Below are 21,485 nucleotides of genomic sequence, written 5' to 3'. Positions count from 1 at the left end.
TACATAACCTCTTTGCATCCAAGATGGCCCTGAGGGAAACCAGAAGCAAGGTAAGAGCCTCCTTGACCAGAGGAAGAAGCAAATCTAGGATCAGCAAAGGCCAAGCTCCGAGCCAGTGAGTAGAATTTTAGGAGAGAGTTCAAGATCTTGCTGATGGCTGCTACCAGAAGCTTCAGCAAGGAAGTAGGGTCTGTGCCCTGAGCAGAAAGGTGCCTTCCTGGGTTGGGACAGCTCTAGCTAGCTTTAATACAAGAGGCTCTGGTAATTTTCAGTGGTGGTAGGTTAAGGAAAATTATCCAAAACTTAGAAACAAGGCAAAAAGATGACTGTGTGACCTTTTAAAGTCCTGTCAGAACATTTTTTATTTTTATTTTTAAAAGATTTTATTTATTTATTCAACAGGCAGAGATTACAAGTAAGCGGAGAGGCTGGCAGAGAGAGAGAGAGAGGAGGAAACAGGCTCCCTGCTGAGCAGAGAGCCTGATGCAGGGGCTTGATCCCAGGACCTGAGATCATGACCTGACCCGAAGACAGAGGCTTAACCCACTGAGCCACCCAGGCGCCCCAGTACATTTTTTAATATACATCTCAGAGTCATCTAATGCTCATCTGATACTTTTGAAGAATAGAATTTTGTTTGACTTAACATTCAACAAATGGTTAGAGCCCAAATGTTTTGAAACTGCAAAGTTAGAGGTTAAGATGTACAAAACAGAGAAGGTGCACTTCTAAGCAGAGAAGGTAATGCCGAACTTTACCTTTTCATTAGGACATTAATCAATTTTGAATCTAATTTAGCAATCTAATTTCAGCAATCCTTTTTTCCACCAACACGAAATCCCGTTTCTCAGCTATTCTCCTTCTAGTTTCCATACTCATGAAGTTAAACAAAACTTGACACAAGCTCACCATATGTAAGAAAATTATACCCTGACAAAGTACAAACACACATAGGTCTGCCTATCTCACAAGAGATGGAAGGAGGCACAAGAAGCCTGACATCCAGGTATAGCTTGTTAGTCAAGTGGAACAGGTGGTCACTTATGAAATAACATAAAGCTCAGTAGAAAGGACACCAAGCTGAGAGTCAGGAGACCTGCTAATTCACTGTGTGACCCTGGGCATATTACTTACTGCCCCTTACTGGGCCTCAATTTCACAATTATAAAGGGTTTCTCTGTAAATTTGATGTCTGTTAAGGACTCTTCTCACTCTGACATCTTAAAAGTCCATCATTTTATGGCAAATGATCCGGGGGAAAATGCAGAGCCAAAAATATATCCTCTTACCCTACTCCTAAAAAATATATCATTAGAAGGAAGTCTCATTAAAAAGCCCTAACAGCTGAGTAGCAGCAGGTGAGGAAGGGCATAAATAGCAAAGGGCTGAGAAAAGGGCAGAGACTTAGGGTCTGCACCTTTAGCAACTGAAGACTGGGTAGGACCCAAGGCCAGGGACAGAACCCTTTCAGGAAGGGCTCAGACTCATTGACCTTATCAAGACTAAGGATTTGGATTCTAGCTACTGGCTCTGTGACATAAAGGCAGGTGCCTTCAGTTTCCTCACAGTAAGATCTCTACAAATCAAGTGCTTTGTAACTGAAAAGCCAGTAGAGATTGGAGGACTTATTAGAACAATCTTATTGCTAAATCTCTCATGTGTATGTCTCTTCTCCTGCCAGGTCCCCTGAAGGAGGCCTATCAAACTTGAGATGTACAGACCCTCTTTCTTCCTTCCCTGCATGTCCAAGCTGCTATTACAAATGCTTGAAATATTGCCCTCATTCAATTCTGAAAATGACAAGTACATCGTTATGAGGGATTTAGTGTCCCATGTTGAGGATAGAAACTTGGTCTCTTGCTTAGTGCTTGGATCTCTGGGCCACACACCTGGGTCCTGGAGGCAGGCAAAGAAACTCATGGGAAAATGGCACTGAAGGCATGGAAGATATTCCCATTATGCTAACGCCACTCCTGAATAGTCTGAATAGTCCTGAATAATCTACCCTCGGGGAGGGCTGACGCCAGAGAGGCAGTATGGTACTCAGGGAAAAGCTTACAGTGGGATCTATGGGGTTAGGAGGACCGGAGTTCAAACCCAGCTCTTTCACAGACTAGGTATGTGACCTCGAGCAAATTCATGTACTTCTGAGCCTCAGCCTTTCCCTCTGGAGCTATTAGTAACTTAAGAATTACAAAGACTAAGGGAGATAATCACAGTATCTGGCACATAGTAGGCACCTCAATAAATGTTACTTCCATCAAGAGGGAAAAGGCAAATAGCAAGACAACTGAATGTGATTCACATGACAAGTAGGGAGGACTTGGGGACAAACCCCAGAGTAAGCAGCAGATCAGAGCTGGAAGTTCCGAATGGGAATGGGCTGATTTGGAGAGTCTCATGTGCTATTCTAAGAGCATCTGGATCCTGTACCAGCCAAAGCAAATCAAAGAGAAGTGCTTATAGAGCGCTGGTTTCTAAAACAAGTGCAGGCTGTGTTATTGACACAAGCCACAGGGGAGCTGAGAAGGCTGTTGGGGAATATGTTAAGAAAGCTGACATGCTTTTGGTTCTAATCTCTGCTACAACATACACGCAAGTACAAGTGACCCTGGCTCTAGAGAAAACTCTGGACGGAGACACAAGAGACCTAGGTTCTGATCTCAGCTCAACCCAGAGCAGGTGACTTTCCCTCTCGCTCCTTTGTTTTTTCTTTCCTCCTCCAAATAATGGTAATTCTCTTGTGCCTCATACTCTATTGTCATCATTTTCAGAAGATGATACCATGACTTGTGAGATTAAGCTAGTACTGATTGGAATTTGAATTCAAAGTCTGCTGTCAAAGCCTGTAGTCTTTCTACTCTGCTGCATTACCTCCCAATGTTAAATGAGGCAAGTTGGACCAGGTGGACCAAGGCATTCCTCAGCTTGAAAATTTATGATTCTTAGTGGCCTGAAATCATGGTTTCAAGAGCCTTCTAAATACTCTAGGGCTAGACAAAGCTTGGCTTGTAAAGCCTTTGCATATAAATGAAATCAACACCAAGGAGAGCCAGAAGAAAGTAAACAATGAAATTTTAGAGAGCCCTAAAGAAGCCCTTGGAGAATATATCACCTAATTCGTTTTATAGATGGGGATATGAAGGCTGCAGAAAGAAAAATAATTTGACTGGGAACACCAAAAGACAGGTAACAGAGCACAAACTGGGTCCTATGCCTAACAGTCTGTCTCATACTAGGTATGTACTTGGGTCTCCAACCTGGGCCACTCTGATTTGCTCTGGTATTTCTTTTCTGTGTATTGGGCAATAAGCAGTCACTGCCCCTGAAGCAGACTCCCAGATACTTCCAATACCTGCTCAATACAGATAACAGCTCTTTCTCTGTAACTGTCCTTGCTGTAGCCTTGAGGATGACTGAACAGAGGCTTCTCTGACCCCCCTCTTGACTCTCTGTTTCATCTTGACTCTTTGATGCCTTTGAACCACAGGCCCATGTGCACAGAACTAGAGGCATAGAACTAGAAGGGACATCAGCAATTAAAAGGTCAACTTTCAATCTTTCTTTTTAGAGCAGAAGAAACTGAGGCCCAGAGAGATAAAATGCTTTCACAAGATGGAGTTAGTAAAACAGGGTTAAGAGCCTGGGGCAGGATCTTCACCTTCTATTGTAATCGGACCCTGAACACAGGGTATCAGAATTTTAGTCACGAACGCCTTACCACTACTCCAGGCCATGCATGTTTTTCATATTTCCTAATAGCATCCCAATAACCATACAAGCATTTTTGTTCCCCATTTTGCAGATGAGGAAACTACAGTTCAGGGGTACACAGGAAAAATGTATACTGTAGGTAAGTTTTGTCTTCTGCCCTATGCATTTAGTGCATAATCTGACACACTATCTTAATTGGGAAGATGGGGCAGGGGGAGGCAATGAGGGAAGGGAAGCAGTGGAGATTCAGACAATACAAAAGGACAAATAATTCAAAAGAAGCAATTTCTGCTTGTTGTTAACATGGGTCTTCAGTAGGATAGTTTTATTATTTTTCTTTATCTGCCCCCATGAAATCATAAATCCCCTCAATTCATGCCCTACTCATCTCAGGGTTCGAACACCATGGTTGGTGATAGACCTTGGATTCCTGAACTATTGTTTCCCAGTTTCACAGTTTGGATTTTTGATCTCTTGTCCTTATTCTTAGGCTCAGGACCCTGCTTCTCTGCCACATCCTTAGAACTGCCCTGTAGCTGATCTGACTGACCTATAGGGTCTGTCAGTCCCTCTTCTGTCTGGCTGCTGTTCCAGTGGGACAGAAAGATCTTCTTTAGTTTTAATGAAAACTGGGGAAGGAAGAAGGGAAACAGAGAGCCCAAGATAGCTCAGAGCCCTTTACATAGTATTCCTTCCCAAGTGAGCTGGACCTTACTGCTTTCCTATGACAGAAACCTTGAAGAAAGCCGGCTGTTTCTGGAACCAGAGAATATGAATATGGGCAAAATTCCTGGGTGGGGAAAGAACAGGAACAGCTGCTTCTTACACGAGTTGTTCTGGTGGCCTCCCTCAGATTTTCTCCACAGAATTCTCTAGCTGTCATCTGATTATTACACTGGCAGACAAGGAACCTTCTGCCTTACTAAGCTACAAAGACCATTTTAGTCAGACATTCATCCCACAACTTGAAGAATAATAATGCACTGCTTTTACTCCTGGACCTTCTCAGACTTTGTTCCTGGTCCCTATCACCAGAATTACTAACATGAACAGTCCCTTACATTTGTACAGTATCTAGCAGTTTTATATAGCACTTAGTTGACATATGCCCGACACAGTTCAATGGTATAAACTGTTACTCGTTGTTTGTAGATGAGGGAACTAAAGATCACAAATAAATAACCAACAAGCCCAGGTGTTGCTCAGATCAACACCTCAATGTTGACTAAGGGATCTGCATTTAAGTCTTATTTAATAGAATTAAATTTCTGCTTAGAATCTCAGTCATTACTGGAAATGGAGGCATTCTGCAAGGTCTCAAAAGCCATCCTGAAGCTTCTGAAGTCGGTGAGGTATGCAACTATCTTGACCAGCTCTGTGCATCATGCAAAATCTCCTCAGAAGCCTGGGGGAGCTCTGGCTTTCCATGTGTCTGTCACCTGCCCTCCTACTGTACCACCCCCATCTCCTACATGAAGTTCAGGCCTGACCCAAATCCTGACTTGGGACAGGTAGGGCTGAGGCTGCCTAGCACTATGGGCCCAGCACTATGGGTCTAGCTCCAGCCCCTTTCCTCCCAGTGGGCACATAAAATGCAGACAAGCTTCCCACCCCACTGTTTCTGAGTGAGGCCCTCTTGGAAGCTCCACATACTGAAAACCACTCGTTTGGGCTGCAAAGCACCTTAAAACGCACGTGCGCACGCGCGCACACACACACACACACACACACACACCCTAAGTCTTAAGAAACTAGAAAAAGAAAAGCAAACCAGCCACCAAGAAAGTCAAAGTTAGAAAATAATCAAGATTATAGAAAGAAATTAGGGAACAGAAAAACAATGCAACCAAAAGTTCGTTCTTTGGGAAAAGATAACAAAACTGGCAAACATTTAGCAAGACTGACCAAGAAAAACAGAGAAGATACAAACTGCCAAAACTAGGAACTAAAATTAAAAGTAGAGTTGGGTGCCTGGGTGGCTCAGTGGGTTAAGCCTCTGCCTTCGGCTCAGGTCACGATCCCAGGATCTTGGGATCGAGTCCCACATCAGGCTCCCTGCTCAAAGAGAGCCTGCTTTTCCCTCTCTCTGCCGCTCTGCCTACTTGTGCTCTCTATCTCCCTATCAAATAAATAAATAAAATCTTTAAAAAAAAAAAAAAGACGACAACTGTATTTACTCATTTCAAGACAGAAAGAACACAAGCAGGGGTTAGGAAGAGGGAGAGGGGAGAAGCAGACTCCCTGCCAGGAGCTGGATGTGGGGCTCAATCCCAGGATCTGGAAATCACAACCTGAGCCAAAGGCAGGCACTTTTAACCATCTGAGCCACCTAGGCAACCCCATGGACAACTTTAAACCAAGAAACTAGTCAATTTAGATGAAATGAAAACATGTCAAGAAAGGCTCAAATTATCAAACATGACTCAAAAAGAAACAAAATCTGAGCAGACCTAACAGAAAACAAAAATTAAACTAGTAATTAAAAATCTTCCAACAGAGAAAGCCCAAGCCCACACTGGCCTCCATGATAAACTGTATCACACAATCAAAAAGGAAATAATACCTATCCATCACAAACTCTTCCAGGAAACAGAGGAGGGGAAACTACTCTGGAATACAAGGTTGGTTTGATATCCAAAAATCAATTAATGTAATGCCATGTTAGTAGAATAAAGACCAAAAAACATATAATCTACAAAATCCAACATCATTCATAATAAAACCTCAGTTAATTAGGAATAGAAGGAAATTTCCTTAGCCTGATAAAAGTCATCTACAAAAAACTCTATACAGCTAATACCATACTTCACAGTAAAAGACAACACTTTCTTCCTTAAACCGAGAACAAGGTAAGAGCGTCTGCTCTCACCAACTCTATTCAACATTATGCTGGGCGACGGAGGTCTTAACTTGTACTATCAGGCACAGGGATTTTTCTTTTTTTTTTTTTTTAAACTGGATGTCAGATTTTATCATTCCTCTACTGAAAACAAACCAACGGCTTCTTGTTTCACTCAGAATAAAGCCCTGCATGATCTGGGTCCCTGTCTACCCTACGACTTCTCCATACTCTACTCTCCCTCTTGCTCACTCCATTTCCAACCACCTGGCTTCTTTTTGCTCCTCAAACACAATAAGCATGTGATGGTTTCAGGGTTTCTGAACTTGCTGAATTCTATGCCTGGAATTTTATTCCCCAAGATACACCAGAGCTCACTATTTCAGTTCCTGCATATTTCTACACAGATTTATTTTCTCACAGAAGCCTTTTTTCATCACAAAGTCCCTCTCTGTTCCCTTACCCTACTTTTTCTTCATACATATTCATTTGTTTATCTGTTTTCCTCCACTAGAACGTAAACTACAAAAGAGAAAACTATTTTCTTCACTGCTATATTTCAAAGCTGTGCCTGGCACATGGTTGACACTCAATAAATACTCACTGATGAATGTCTTAAAAATAAAGTTTTATATAGGAGAATGAATACAAAGAAGGTAGGGGGAAACCAGTGGCTCAAGAACCTGAGAAAGACCAGGGTTTCAGGTAACGGGGAAAGAGCCAATATAGGCTAATAGAAAAAACCTGGTTGTCCAGAGCTGGATTCTTCTGGGTTCTAAGCTTAGCTCTTCTAATCACTGCCTGTTTGTCTCTCTCGGAGTCTTAGTAATTTCTAAAATGAGAATATCACCACCTACCTCCCAAGCTGCTATGGAAATGAAATCAACTTATGTAGAGCATTCAGTATAGCATCTGATAATATAGTAGACATTATAAATCATTTAGCATTTTCTGATAATGCTGGCCTCAACAAGAATCTAAAACTACCTTAAAAATTACCAACTCCATTTCACTGAAGCACACAGGTGTCTGTAGAGCTGCTGCCCCTCAATTGAATGGCCTCCATACTTGTTTTAACTTCTTATCATTCTTCTTTCATCCTTTCCTTACTATTAGGTCTCAGCTCTCACCTCTCGCTGCTGTTAATATAGCAGCTCCTCGTCCTTTTCTGGTATGCTGCTTTGAATCCTATGGGGGTTTAGAAACCAGACTGCTAAACCTGTTACAACAACATATAAAAATAGGAATAAATTACTGCTGTGCAAGGGCTTAAGGATGACAATGCTTTGTTTCCTTCTTTTTAGTTGAAATTTGTTTTTAGTAGAAACTTGAGTGTATCAGATAAATAAGCGAGATACTTTTTTTTACATGGAATCATTCATATTTTTAAACAATCAATACTAGAACTTCTTCAGGGGGCAGCTAGTACAAAAACAGTAAGGTCCAAGCTTGGGACCCAGGCCATGGAAAGCCAGGAGCTACAGAACTTAGGTTAACCAGACAAAAAGAGGCGGCAGCAAGAGCCTGGAGATTCAGAGGAGGAGGGAAGGTTCACTAATGTGGATTCCAAGAGCACCAGGCTGGGGACAGACCCCTCTGTACACCTTCAGGCAGAGAGAAGCAAAAACAAAATGTCCACTGTTACAGAATGTAAAAAGAATGGCCTAGTATCACTCCCAAGGGCGAGAGAGAGATGGTGGGAAAACTAGATGACCATGGCCTCTGACAAGATTATGAGGCTATAGCCTAAGTGCCTTTTCCACTAGTAGTTGAAAGGTGAGGGGTGGGGATGGGCAGGGTACTTAAGGCCAAAATAGGAACAGCCTTCCTCTTCTGAGAGGACAGTAGGAAACAAGGCAAGATCTATGTGGAATTGTCAGTGAGTGCAGACACACGCTGGGGATGGGCCCTTGAAAAGTGCTTTAACATCTGTGCTAGGAGTGGCCTTGGAGCCAGGCTGTGTGAGTGCATTTAAACCTGCACTCTGCAGCCCACCTGCTGCAAACCAGGCTGCTGATGCTGCCTGGCTTTGTCTCTGTACCTTGGAATCTCTTCCCTTGTGGAAAGATTGAGCCTCAGATAAAACCTGAGTAAGAAGAGGAAGAAAAAGGCAGAAGATTAGCAGCACAAATTTCCAAAGGAAAATCTTCCCTTTTCCCTTTGGGGAGTGGTGCAGAACTAGGTCAGGGACTAAGGTGCCAAGAATACTTATAATGCTTTCTTCTCACTTTCTCTCATTTCAGTCATGCTGCTTTACAATTCACAGAGCCTTCCAACTTGCATTTTTCATTTGATTCTCTACAACATCCTGCAGGCTGGTATACACACAATAGACATAAGGGGGTGCAGGGAAGCACCTCAATTTTACAAATAAGGAAGGGCAGATGTTGAGAGAGAAGATAAAGACCCATGTTTCCCAACCCCAATCCAGCTGTCCAGTTCCCTATCTCAGAGCCGGCGTTTACAGTAACTCATGTGTTACAGGTGTTTTCTTCTCCTTCCAGTTATATTGAGCCTGGGCCTCTAACTGCTAGATTCTATCTTTTATTTTAGCCTCTAGGCTCCCTCACTGAAATGCCACTGCATCAGAAGACACCCCCAACTCCTGCCTGCCTGCCGGGCCCCTCAAATAACTAGACCTTCTTCCTGAATCCCTAAGGAGGTCTGTCTTCTTGAACTTTGTAAGAAAAATCAGGATTCCGGGGAGATTAGCAGTCCAAGGAAAGCCTGCCAAGTCAGGGAGAGCAATGTTATTTACAATCAGACTGACCGATTCTAACATCAGCTTTATAGATTCTCAGATGTGAACCCCCGGCAAATTATGAGCTTCCAGAGCCTCAATTCCCTCATCCATAAAATGGGATTTTGTCTAGATTAAATGAGACCCATAACAAAATTGGTTCTTAATGTGTGGATTCCCCTTCCCATCTCACCATCTGTGATTTTCCCCTCTAAGTTTCCTCTGACTTTCCCTTTAAATGACCCCAATTCTTTAACTCCATCTTCACCACCATTCATAATCACATTTTCCAGGACTGATAAAACCAGTTTCTGACGCTGACCTATGGGCTTGGTAAGTCACATTCAAGACTGCCATCAGGAAAGTTTCTAAGAGCTATAAGGTTAAGTTAAGAGAGCTTATAGGAGAATAGGCTTAGCTCCCAGGTCCAGGATAACTTCCAAAACAAAGCAGCTGGCAGAAGCCAGAAGGAATTGAGCCTGGTTTGCCTTATTCACCACAAATGATCCCAAACCATCTCATGGCAGTTCCACAAAGTCAGTTTCAAACCTCCTCCCACTGGGCACCTGGGTGGCTCAGTGTAGGTTAAAGCCTCTGGTCATGATCTCAGGGTCCTGCGAAATCTCTGCTCAGCAGGGAGCCTGCTTCACCCCCCACCCCATTGCCTGCTGCTCTGCCTACTTATGATCTCTGTCAAATAAATAAATAAAATCTTAAAAAAAAAAAAAAATCTCCTCCCAGTACAGAAGAATGCCTATGCCAATCTCTCAGACATAGAGTAGGAGAATAATTGCCTAGAAGTTACCTGTACTAAAGATAAAATAAGCTCTATTTACCTTATTAGGTAATTACCCTGTATCTTGGCCCAAACTTGCCCAGAGTCTGCCCAAGACCCTCACTCACCAGTACCAAGACTCAGCTCAGCCCACAATTTTCTCTTTTGTGTCACAGGGTCAGCACCAGCTGCCTCTGAGAACAGGGCTCACCTAAAACAGAAAGAGAAGTCAGTCAGTGTCCTGCTCAGAACAGGCATGAACTTAGGTCAGCACAGGTATTCCAAGTTCCTGCTCTCACATATCTTGCATCTTTGTAAAAGACAGGCTGATAATTAAATACATTATTTCAGGCTATGCTAAATGCTATGAAGAAAAATAAACCAGAGTAAGGGAGGAAAGAATGGCAAGGAGGAGAATGAGGCTTACTTTAGATAAAATGGCCAGGGAAACCCAGGGCACCTGGGTGGCTGAGTCGGTTAAGCATCTATTTGGCTCAGGTTATGCTCTCAGGGTTCTGGGATCAAGCCCCACATGCGGTTCCCTGTTAAGCAGGGAGTCTGCTTCTTCCTCTCCTTCTGCCCCTCCTCCCCATTCGTGCTCTCTCTCTAATAAATAAATAAAATCATTAAAAACAAACAAACCAAAAAAAAAGGTCAGAGAAACCTTCTCCACCAGAAAGAGACCTGAATGAAGTGAGGGAGTAAGCTCTGCAAAGTTATGAAGAAAGACTGTTTCAGAGAGGGAGAATACCAAGTGTAAAGACGCTGCAGCAATAATAGGCAAGAATAAGCTTGTTATGCTTAAAGGAAACAAGAAAGTCAATAGAACTAGAATGCAGTGTTGGAAAGAATGAGATACTAAATATATGAAGAGGAAATAATTATGCTCCCTATTTTACACATGAGACTGAGGCTCAGAAGTTACATGACTTGCCCAAGATCAAAGTGAACCAGTGGCAGAACTGGGAATGGAGAAGCACCCGGCTGGCTTAGTAGAACATGCAACTCTTGATCTTGGGGTTCTGAGTTCAAGCCCCATATTGGGTAAAGAGATTATTTAAAAATAAAATCTTAACAAAAAAGAATGGGAATGGAATTCAGGTCACCTAGACAACTCTGTTTCTCAATCTTGGGCCAGGTTCCTCCAGCTTAGATAACCTAGACCCCAGTTGGGACAAACTTAAAAGCACTTTTAAAACTGGATTCAGGTTTCTTTCTTTGTCCCCTTCTCTGATGAGTGAGGATGGTTAAAAAACAGAGAAATGGTTATATTTACCTGGAATGTGGAATAGAGGAGACTCCGGGGTTAAGGAGAACAGAAGCACAAGCCAAGCACTGTTGTAAACCCTTTATTTGTATTAACTCATTTAATCCGCACAAAATCTTGTAAGGTTGCTCTTATTTTCCAATTTCACTACTCGGGAAATTGAGGCACAGGTAAGTAAATCTGCCCAAGTCACATAGCTAACAGAAAGTAGAGCTGAGATTTGAACCCAGAATCCAACCTCCGAGGCCTGCCCTATCCCCTCAACCATACTATAACAACTTCTGAAATACCAACTTCTGAAAAACTAAAGAAAAAAGGAAACATTCTCTAGTCCTAACCAATATGGTTCAGAGCTTCATTTACCCCCAGCCTGAAATCCTCTCCATTTACTGGCAGCCCAGCTTCTTACTGAGTACCAGATGAAGGACTCTTGAGTCCTTCTGTCAGGTGGTTCCAGACACTTCTCTCATCTCTAGCTACTATGAGCAGAAAGTGATAACCACAACAATAGCCATTTAATAGCCACTAACATTGAACGTACCCTTTGAAATAGACTAGGTACCAAGAATCTTACATGCACTATTGTATTTCAGACAAGAGAGTGACAGTTGTTCTAAGACATGGGTGAAGGGATCTCTGGGGGGCTCCAGGCCTGGAGGCAAAGCAGCAAATACAGGGAACTGAAGGATTTCTGTAGGCCCGGGTCAAAGGACAAAGGAAGAGATACTTGGAGGTGGGCAGTAAGGGGAATAGACTATTAGTACCTCCAACTCAACATGTCAACAAACTGAACACATCTTCTCCTCTACAGTTCAGCAAATGGTATAACCATTCTTCCAAGTACTGAGACTCCAAATGTTTATGCTCTCCAATCTCTCCTTTCCTCATGCCCCACTCCCACAACTGTGAAGTCCTCATGGGTTTTTTGTTGTTGTTCTAAGAACTCTATATCCAAACCGTTCTTTATTCTCTACTGTGACAACTTCCTCTTGGTTCAGATCCCATTAGCTCTTGCCTGCAAGGCTGGAATATTTTTTAGAATTTATTGACATAATAAGGACAGACTGTTACTGTAGCCTCTTCTCTGGTCTTCCAGTAGTCTCCCCCTATCCCTTCCTTCTCTAACCACTGGGTCCACACCGCCAGACTAATATTCCCAATGCCAAATCCCACGCTCAGGAAAGAAAAAGGAAAACTGTGGCTTCCAATCACTTCAGCTTTGCTAAGTATGACTTCATCTGGTCATCAAGTATGCTTTACCTCTATCATGGGCTTTTCAGCTCTCATCCTTTTGTCCATGCTGTTCTCTCACTTAGAATGCCTGTCTACATTTGTATATATTCAAAAACTTCTTAATCTTCAAGGCCTAGCAAATCTATGGTTACCCTGAACTCTTTTTCTCATCACTCTCTGTCATGTTCTTGAATCATCACTTACTGTGACTATACCTGGCTCTGGCCTCATCATCAGCTAAAGCCTCAAAACCAGTTCCTCTATTCCTTCTTCCTCGTGAAGATTCTTGGTGGTTCCATAGAATGAAGACCTAGTTGGTTAAGATTTCTGTTCTCATTCCTGCTACACTGGATCTATCACCTAACAAGGGACCTGGGTTCTAATCTGAGCCTCAGATTTCTATAAAAATGGAGATACAATCCCCATCCTGATTAGAGGACAAAGATTTCATGAGAATCATTGCAGTAACAGAAGAGGAGGTGGGGAATAGTTAGGAAGAGAGATTCCAGGCCAGGTCTTTAATAGCTCTTTCTTTTGGGGGATCTGGGTGGCTCAATCGTCAAGCATCTGCCTTCAGCTCAGGTCATGATGCCAGCGTCTTGGGATCAAGTCCTGCATCAGGCTCCCTGCTTGGCAGAGAGTTTGCTTCTGCCTCTCCCTCTCCCTGTTGTTCTGCCTAATTATGCTCTCTCTGTCAAATAAATAAATAAATCTTGGAAAAAAACAAAAACAAACAAACAATAGCTCTTTCACTGCAAAAACACTGAACATATTTATAGAAGCCTTCTAGCCAATCAATCAAAATATACTTCCTGGGCCTGGCTGGTCATGGTTATAGCTCTAAGTCAGGGGTTACAGATGACACAGGAATGAATGACAACACTTCTTATCCTTAGGATTCCTTGCATTCCAGGGTGGGACTATGTGACCTTCCTTCAAAAGGACATTACTATTAGGCAGGATCCAATAGTTCAAAGAGTATTCCATGTATTATAAAAATGAAGAACTCAGGCTGACTGGAGGTGGCCTCCCAAGTTTCACAGGGACAAGGACTTAAGCTAGGCCTTGATGCTGGATGACAGAAAGACACAGGTCACTACTAGCACCAAGCACTGGACTAGGGATTATGAGTATAACCCTCATAAAACGGGCATGCCATCACTCTTCACAGAGTAGTATATCAAAAGTAACTGGATAATGGGCAAGGTTAAGTGTGCCATTTAAGGTCAAACAGCTAGTAAGTAGCAAAGCTAGGATTTGAACCCAAGACTGCTTTGCTTTATTCCAAAGCCTATATGTGTTTACTTATTTACTTCATCATTCTACCTTAAAAAATCCAATGGGGAGGCGCCTGGGTGGCTCAGTGGGTTAAAACCTCTGCCTTTGGCTCAGGTCATGATCCCAGGGTCCTGGGATAGAGCCCCGCATCAGGCTCTCTGCTCAGCGGGGGGCCTGCTTCTTCCTCTCTCTCTCTCTCTCTCTCTGCCTGCCTCTCTGCCTACTTGTAATCTCTGTCTGTTAAATAAATAAATAAATAAATAAATCTTTAAAAGAAAAAAAAAATCCAATGGGGATCTGGGTGGCTCAGTCATTAAGTGTCTGCCTTCAGCTCAGATCCCAGGGTCCTGGGATCGAGCCCCACATCGGGCTCTCTGCTCAGCGGAAGACTGCTTCTCCCTCTCCCACTCCCCCTGCTTGTGTTCCCTCTCTCACTCTCTGTCAAATAAATAAAATCTTGGAAAAAAAAATCCAATGATTTGGGACACCCAGCTGGCCCAGACAAAAGAGCGCGAGACTTGAGTTCAAGCCCCATGCTGGGTATAGAGAATACTTAAATAAATACAGCTTAAAAAAAAAAAATTCAATGATTTGAATGGGGGAGTAGGGGAGGAGGTCTGTCTGATGTCCTCCCAATATGACTGTAATTTTATTGGCAGGTTTAGGGTCTTATTGACTAGAATACCTTAAGTATCTGACACAGAGCCTGACAGGTTATACTTAGGAGACATTGTGAGTGAATAAATGAATGAATAAGCACCTTCCCCATGAACTTTTGTTCTGAAGTCTATAAGGTCTAGAAGGTCTAGAAGGTCCAAAATCTCAAGCTCCTTGTTATGACTCTCAGGCCCTTTAATACCAATTACCTACCATTCTGTTGTCTGAAGGTTCCCTTTTCCCATTTTTGTTTTCAGGAATTAAGGGAGAGGGGAGGACAGAAAACAGTAAGAAGAAAAGCTGGGTGACTAAAAGAAAAGAGAGGGAGAGAAAGGGTGAAAGCAGAGAAGGTAAGGAAGGGGACAAAAAGGAAGGAATTATCTGAGGCCCAGACTTTGGGAAACGTTTATTTTCTGGTACCAGAACCAAGGACTCCTTTTTTTTTTTTTTTTTTTTTTTAAAGCACAGCTGTAGGAATTCCTCTTTTTAAATATCAAATGAAGGGAACTTTCTTATCCAAAACCCCAGACTAAATCTAGCAGCAGGAGGTACAATGAAACTCCTCAGAGTTTCCATCCACAGTTTTTCCACCATCTTGCCCCAGCCCAACTGTCATCTGCTTTAGGCTAAAACCTGCAGAGATGAGAACACATACAGGTTCTTCTGCTCCTTCCACAAGAGTTATTCCAGGCTAGTAAGCCTTGAGAACCCAATCTTCCTTGTGAATGAGGAGAACTGACATCCTCTGGATGCTTCCCCATAGCTCCCTGTCATGAAAGCTTTGCTGAACCCTAAGGGAAAGCATTACTCCCTCTCTGCTGAGTTCCTCAAATGGAAAGAACGGAGGTGAAGACATGGATGAAGGTCCCTTCAGAACTCTATATCCAAGGTCCTAACACAACTTAACCTTTTTTGGTCTCATCTGCAAATTATACACACATACCTCTCCTTCTCCCTAAATGAGTAGAGAAAGCACTGGGTTGAGAGTCAGAAAACCTAACAGCTAGTTCCAGCTCTAAATCACTGTGTGACTCTGGACAAATCCTTTCACCTTCCTGGAGCTTAGTTGCTGTATCTGTAAAATGAGGGAGCCAGCATCTACTCTTCTGAAGGACCTTCTGAGGGATCAAAAAGACTGGCAAGAACAGTAAATTTACTTGGCTTTATAGGAATGGTAAAGAAGGAAGGAGAGGGAATGGTCTCTTAAGAAAGGAAGAAAAAGGGCTATACCACCTTTCAGCTGAAGGGCCTGCTCTGAGTGAAAGGATTAGGAAGAACTGTGGCAGACTGTCACTATCTGTACCTCCATCAAAACACAGGCACCAGCCAAGACATAAAACAACTCATGAACCACATGCATGCAAATCCCAACACGTCCAAGTGGAGAGGAAAAAGAACCACTAAAAGTCACATATTGCTCACGAAAAGTAATAGTAATAATCAATTCAGTGGTGAAGAGCTCAAACTCTAGAATCAGACACCTGGATCTGAATCCTAGCTCTGTCTCTTAACTATTTTGTGACCTTACCGAAGGTACTGAACTTCTGTGCCTCTGTTTCCTACATTTATTAAAAATGGTTCCTGCTTTGGGGTGCCTGGGTGGCTCAGCAGGTTAAGTGTCTGTCTTCAGCTCAGGTCATGATCCCAGGGTCCTGGGATTGAGACCCACATCGGCTCTCTGCTCAGCAGGGAGCCTGCTTCTCCCTCTCCCTCTCCCTGCTGCTCCCCCTGATTGTGCTCTTTCTCTGTAAAATAAAAAATAATAATAAAATAACTTTTTTTAAAAAAGGTTTCTGCTTCATAAATGTTTTATTGGAAAAAATAAATGAGACAGCATGGGAAAGCCCATACCTCAGAGTCTGGCTCAATGATAGGTATTGTTATTCCATTTAAGTACCACAAAAGGATGAATCAAAAGCAATAAAAAGGCCTAAGAGGAAAAAGAAAAGAAATGCACATTTGCCATTACCTATTATGTATCATGTCCTATGCCCAAAGCCCTAATTATATTTATTCCTAATCACCTTTTGAGGTCTGTAAAATCCCTATCTTAGTAAGAAACTGAGCCTCAGAGAAGTAACTTATCTAATACCACACAGCTAGGAAACAGAACTTACTGGAACCAAGATCTGACTTCAAAGACTATTCTTTCTACTATATACCTTGTACTTTCTCATGCTCAAAAATAAGCAGCCCCCGCCACTACATACAGGCACCAATAATCAAGTTTTAGGAAGTGGACGAAATTCTCCCATTTTGTTTGTTGGTTTGTTTGTTTATCAGAGGGAAAGAGCATAAGCAGACTGAGAAGCAGGCAGAGGGAGAAGCAGGCTCCCTGCTGAGCAAGGACCCTGAGATCATGACCTGAGCTGAAGGCAGAAGCTTAACAAACTGAGCCACCCAAGCATCCCCAAATTCTCCCATTTTGTACTTAATGAAGCAACTATTGGTTTTGCATGCCTGGGGAAAAGATGGGCAAGGGTGGAATCCAAGTGTACCACCAGGATCCAGACTTATAGGACTTACCAGGCCTTCCCAAGGGGCTCTCAGCCGGTTGTTGCAGTAAGAGAGGAAGGAGAGAGGGACTATTCCCAAACTAGGTAAGGTATTTTAAGACTGTATCAAAAAGTCAAGAAGCCCAGGCTGAACTCAAATACCTGATCAAAACACCTAATACTGGGGGGGAATACAGTGCTATGAATACCTTTGCAAAACTCAGTATATACTGTGTCCTGGATGGGCATATTGTCTCTAATTCTGGGAAGCACTTTATTATGGTCCAGATGACCACAAGTTAGTCTGAAAAGAAGCACTCTTTCCCTTGAGCCAGGTCATTATTTTGGAGCATGCCACCAGAAATTTAAAAATAGAGAGAGAGAGAGAGAATCCAGAAACTACAGCTGGTAAGTAAGGGAAAGGCAGCAGGAAGTGAATTAAGAGAAGCTCTGGGAAGAACAGAGTCCTGGACATCAACGACTTTTGGGAGGGTCGGGAACAAAGCAAAAGGCCAGGGACAAGAAGAAGGAGTGCTTCAGGGGACTAAGGAAAGATTTTGATAGAAGAAATAATCTTCCACAATTGTAAAACAATTTTTTTTTTTTTTAAATAGCATGTCCCTATCAAACCCTTGCTGTTTGGAGAAGAAGAATCTCCAGGGCCTACAGGAAGACTGACTGAAAAAGGTATTGCTGAAGTGTTATTTTCCTCTGGAGAGGGGAAGGAAAATAGAAGCTGGGTTCTCTTGGCCTCTTAAGTGGCAACCAAGGCAAGAATGAGCAGCCCTAGAAAATAATCATAGCATTAACAGCTCCAAGCACAATCAGAAAGGGCTCACCTGCAGGTGGTCTCAGACCCACTTCTGCTCCGATCAGCACTTGAGGGTGTACAACTGCCCACATCCAGCAGAGAATATAAGACTGGCCAGTAAGCAAAGAGCCCTTGTCCTAGGAGCCCTGCTTGCCAATCTATTTGTTAGTTCTTTTCCAGCTGCACCCTAACCTCTTAGTTTCAAAACTAACCTCTTAGCCTCAAAACTAACTGCCTCAATCCTTGTGAGGCCTGTTTTTCCCAGCCTTGACCAAATCCGTTAGTTGGGCAGTTCTACCAGACTCCTCCCAGTCACAAGGATACCTGACCTTGACTCTTGTGACTGACTCTATTGTGTGGCTGCCTATGCCTAGGCATAATAAACCAACTGGCTGTGGTTTGCCATGGGGGCTAAAAAGATGACTCACAACATCATAAAAATGCAGCCAGGTCACAAAATAGCTCAGTAAAACCCTCCTCTACTCCCCAACAAAGACAGGTGTCAGGATGCCCAACATATCACAAAAGGAGGCCCTCAAGGGCAGCTGGTTTCTTATTGACAGGTGATGTTAGGGCTCTTGAGCCTAATCCATGTCCATGTATGAGAACATTATTTATGCCATAAATAGATGAAACTCAATCCAGGCAGTCCCTAGGCTGCCTGGAGGAATGTCCAGAAGGATACAACAGATGTGCAGGACAATCATTCTTGCCTCTGAATTTTCAGAACAGCTAATAGCACTTCTCCTTCCTTAGCTGAAGCTGTCTCCAGTTTCCCCCTCCTCCTTTTGTAGAAGTACCAACCCTGCAGGAATCATCAAGGGAGGCACCAGTAATTATTGTTTTCTTTTCTCCATACTAATGAGACAGTTGGATGGTTCCCCTTCCCCCTCCCTAGCTGGGAGGGAGAATCTATGGCTTTATAAACTGGTAACCCACACACCAAAGCTTGGGCCAGACAGTCCTCTGCAACCTAACTGTATAGACATCGGCTAGGCTGGAAGTGGCCCTACCATTTTATAAAGGACAGAACAGAGTGGGAAACGGATCTGTCCAAAGTCACAGAAGGAAGTCAATTTAAGGGCCAGACTCCTACCTCCCAAAGAGGACAGTTCCCACATCATCCAGACTTCCTACAATACAGAATGACTTTAGAGGTGTCCTTGGTGTAGAGCCAGGAACTGCAAGTTTCAAGTTCACATACTGGTTTGGTTTTGTTTTGCTTTGTGTTTTGTTTTTACAGAAAGAGGGCACACAATAATGGGGATGGGGGGTGGAGAGGAGCACAGGGAGAGAAAGAGAAATAATCTTAAGCAGGCTCCAAAGCCAGTGTAGGGACATGGCCCAGCGCGGAACCAGACACAGGGCTCAATCTCCTACCATGACATGATGACCTGAGCAGAAATCAAGAGTCAGATGCCTAACCAACTGAGGCACACATGATGGTTTTGAATAGGTTCTTAAAAAAACAACAAAATGTTCTGTAGATATGGACTCAGCCCCAAAGAATCTCAGTTCTGGGATAGAAAGGCAGGATGGAGAGATAATGCCAATGTTACCTCAAAATTAAAATCACAAGTTGATGGTCAGGCAAAAAAAAAAAAAGACTGGGATTCATTTCAGTTACATGAAGACTATAGGATGGGATCCAGAGTCAGCCTTAAAAATGAACTTCAGGTCTGATGACTAAAGGAGGTCCTGAGGATAGTACACTTGGACCTACCTCAGTCTGCTAGACCAATCCTCATATGTCACAGATGAAGAAACTGAACCTAGCACTATTGGGAGCTTCAAAGAAGAGGACCTTAGTTGAAGCAGCAGGAGTAAAGGATGTTACAGCCTAGCACTAGCCACAGCCTGCCTGGATAGCCACAGTCAGAATAAAAGAAGACAGGGTCTCTGGGAAAAGCAGCCAGCATTTACAACGGCTGCACTGAGAGGAAAATGGATCAAGTTTTTAAGCTGGAATAATGTGTAGAAACTAACAAGGGTTATTTTTTTAGCCTGAAGACCAGCTCCTGTCAGTCTCTAAAACCTCTTTCCTTTCCCTCTCACTGTCTATCCTAGCTCTATGATTTCAGGTAGGAATCAGCAACTCCAATCCAGTCCGTGAACTAACTCTGACTCTAAGCAGGAAATATTTAAATCAGTCTTAGCTGCAGCCACCATTCCCTACCCACAGGGCCTGGATATCAACGCTTCCTCCTCATTTGCTACCACAGAGTTAAAGGTGGGCTCCCTGTGGTATTCCAGGATACTGCCTGTACTGACCACCAGACTTCACCTTCTAGAGGTCACAAAGTCATGTGCCCATTCTATAAATGTGCCTAAGTCCACGTGATAACCCCTGCCTTAGTCACCTGCCTAGCAACTCGGGCCCTCCAAGGACTAAAGCCTAGCTCGGAATCCAAGGCCAGATTTCCTCATCAGTGGTCATTCTCCAGAGATTACCTAGGAACGTGAACTTGCACTTGAGTCTGCTGTCCTCCCCACCCTTCAGCAGGGAAGGGACCATGGTACAGTAGAAAACAGCATGCAGATAGGCCTGGGTTTGAGCTCTGACTCTGTTACCTAAACTGCATATCCTCAGGCACTGTTCCTTAAACGCACTTCTGTATCCTCTTAGAGCTCTCATCACTATTTACCTGTCTCTGTCCTCTATCACTCTCCCCTACTGGGGAAAAAGGAATATTTGTTTCCCCATATACTTAATGAGTCAGTCACTGTCTACTGAATGATCCCCTAAAACTAAGTTCCCACTGTCTATAAGATAGAGATAACAACACCTATCTCAGAATTGTGAGATAAATAGGAAAAAATCCATAAACTGCCTGGATCTACTGTATAAGGATGCCCAGAGCCAAATGTTTATCTGTACTGACGGAGACTGCCCAGCCTTGCTGAACTTCTACGATCACATGGACCTGAACTCCAGAGTCTGTTCCATTCTGGTAATTAGACTGGGTGCCAGTTCCTGGAACCTGCCAGTAAAAACAGCTAGAGATAGGACTACTCTCCTCACAGTCAAAGGCAGTGAATTTCAAGTAGATGAAGTGTGGGAATATGCTACTATATTAGACTGAAAGGAAGGAGCAAACATGGGGGCGTGGGGGAAGCCTCTGCTCTGAAGTCAGGGTTCAGAGAAGAAATCCCAAATTCCAAGAAGTGGCTAAAGTCATTTGTACTGGAACCTACAGAAGGACTAGAGACAAAGGGGCTAAGGTCACACAGTAAGCTAAAGGGAAGTAAATTCAGAACCCACCCCTACAGTCTCCCCATCTAGTGTTTTTTATCTATCCTACAGGGCAGATGCACAATGTCCCAGGAAAAGGGAAGGCATAGGGGGTTCAGTGTAGTGACAGGGAGCAACTCATAAGGCATGTCAAGTGGTACATACGCAGCTTCTGGCTGGGAGAGGTGATTGAGAAATAAATCCAGCCTTTGGTTTTACAGAGGCCTAGTATGCTTTGGAAGCTGAAGGGTATAAGTTCAATGTGGCCAGAGTAAGTGTGAGCAGTTAAGGAAAAGGGTACACAGAGTCCTCAAAGATCATGAGACCCTCTGCCACAAGATCAGCTACTCTGGGTGATCAAAACCGTCTTGCCCACCCATCCCCAATTTCTCAACTCAACTATGTTGCAGATTTGAGGATATTTGTCTTTTCTACCAGAGGGCA

The 21,485-nt window shown here is 43.2% G+C and overlaps 1 protein-coding gene across 6 annotated transcripts in view; it reads right to left on the bottom strand.

Moving 5' to 3' along the window:
• The window catches only part of RALY (RALY heterogeneous nuclear ribonucleoprotein), an 80,794-nt gene that overhangs the window by 35,038 nt on the left and 24,271 nt on the right, over positions 1-21,485 (bottom strand). For 5 of the 6 annotated variants that reach the window (XM_059406823.1, XM_059406820.1, XM_059406825.1 and 2 more), the window contains exon 2: positions 10,197-10,279. The exons of the other annotated variant lie outside the window; for it this stretch is intronic. The gene's annotated coding sequence lies outside the window, so the exon portion shown is untranslated. The remainder of the gene's footprint in view (positions 1-10,196; positions 10,280-21,485) is intronic. 6 annotated transcript variants of the gene reach the window in all.

Source organism: Mustela nigripes, chromosome 7, assembly GCF_022355385.1.
Source record: "Mustela nigripes isolate SB6536 chromosome 7, MUSNIG.SB6536, whole genome shotgun sequence".
Lineage (NCBI taxonomy): Eukaryota > Metazoa > Chordata > Mammalia > Carnivora > Mustelidae > Mustela > Mustela nigripes.
This window is presented reverse-complemented; position numbering and strand designations above follow the sequence as displayed.